Source organism: Zeus faber (assembly GCF_960531495.2).
Source record: "Zeus faber genome assembly, chromosome: 20".
NCBI classification, from domain to species: Eukaryota; Metazoa; Chordata; class Actinopteri; order Zeiformes; family Zeidae; genus Zeus; species Zeus faber.
Window position 1 is genome coordinate 15,898,361 of NC_137207.1, and position 1,767 is coordinate 15,900,127.

The following is a 1,767-nucleotide window of genomic DNA, read 5'->3' on the forward strand; positions in this document are numbered from 1 at the left end:
CCATCATGCCATACCTCTTTTGAGTCTTGGCACATCTCTCCATCGCTGCATCTTCCATACGTTCATCTAGTCGTGTTTATCATCATGTTGATATATTGCATGTTAAAGAATCCAACTTGAGGGTCATTGGGGACACTGAACTGTACATGGTTAAATCGTTTTGGTTGACAGGCCCAAAACTCTAACCCTGAAATCAAACTCCCTCAAATCCCTTCATACCTACAATATGCCTATGATAGGCGCTTTTGGCGGTGGACAGGGGTCAACATGGACACTCTGACCGGTCTGTGGCTACACAGCCCCATACGCAGCAAGCTGTGATGCACTGTGTGTTCTGACACCTTTCTATCATAGCAGCATTAACTTTTTCACCAATTTGTGCTGCAGAAGATCTTCTGTGGGATTGGACCAGACAGACTAGACTTTACTCCCCACGCCCATCAATGAGCCCTTGGGCACCCATGAATGACCTTGTTGCCAGTTCACCGGTTGTCCTTCCTTGGACCACTTTTGGGAGGTACTAACCACTGCATACCGGGAACACCCCACAAGACCTGTCGTTTTGTAGATGCTCTGACCCAGTCATCTAGCCATCACAATTAAGTCCTTGGCAAAGTCACTCAGATCCTTACGCTTGCCCATTTTTCCTTCTTCCAACACATCAACTTCAAGAACTGACTGTTCACTTGCTGCCTAATACAGTATATTACACCCCTCTGTCAGTACTTTTTCTATTCATTCTATGGTTTCTGATTTACATCACTTACTTTCACTGCAAAATGTGTATCACAATACAAGGATTTTATTTATTTTTTCCTTAATTTAAACATAAAGAAATGTTTTGCTTAAACTAGAGTGCCATTGTATATTGCAGTGCAATTGCTTAACAGTCAATTGAAAAGGCAGGGTGCAATGCTTTTAACTTTTCAGTGAGCTTCAATGCAGTTCAATGGCCATTTTTGTCTTCACAAAACCATGATGAATGTCATATAATGGAGGGTAAATTCACTGCCCTGCGCTTTGTGATGTCTTTTGACTGCATTCAGGCTTATATAGAATTTCTGGAATATAATTTATATATATTTATATAGAATTTCTATGTTCATTGTGCCGTGGTCCTTTAAAATAAGGTCTGTGCAACTCCAGCTCATGTAAAACGATGTGTTAGTGGTGTATTTGGTAAAAATGCACTATTTCACTAAAACCACCGCCTGGATGACGATTAACCGTAAACTTTAGCATTAAGCTACATTGCTCACTCTATTGTTCTCTTCCAGGCTTGTTCTACAACCAGCTTTGTTTACTGTGCTGTATATCTGTATCGATCAAGGCTCACCAAAACCTTGCATTGTTCCCTTTGCTGCCATTGTTTTTAAACCCTTTTCCTATTCGCCTTTCTGTCTCTCATTTTTCTGCTCGTCCTATTCGCCTTTCTATTGGAGCCCTTGCCTTATCTTGCTTATCTGTCTTCTGCATATTTTTCCGGCAGACGAGTGAGAGTGAGGAATGGGGGGATGGTTCGGTGGTGCTGGTGCTGGTGGTGGTGGGGGTGGGTGAAGTGCTCCAGGTGAGCCTCCCATCTCGTCCTCAGAGATGGTCGGTCGGCAGGCTGCTTGGGAGGGGCCTAATGGTTCTCTAGTCAATCGGTGCAGAGCGTAGCTAGCAGACCTGCCTGCCCGTCTGGTCGGACCTGCCCTTCAAGAGGATTTTAGAGAGAGCGAGAGAGGGAGAGAGGTGCTGGCTCTGCTTATCTTTCCTTGCTGTTTA

At 44.0% G+C, this 1,767-nt stretch overlaps 1 protein-coding gene across 1 annotated transcript in view; it reads left to right on the forward strand.

Annotated features, from left to right (window-relative positions):
* tanc2b (tetratricopeptide repeat, ankyrin repeat and coiled-coil containing 2b) overlaps window positions 1-1,767 on the forward strand; it is a gene marked incomplete at its 5' end in the record, with an annotated part of 109,220 nt that overhangs the window by 66,171 nt on the left and 41,282 nt on the right. The gene's annotated exons all lie outside the window — the stretch shown is intronic.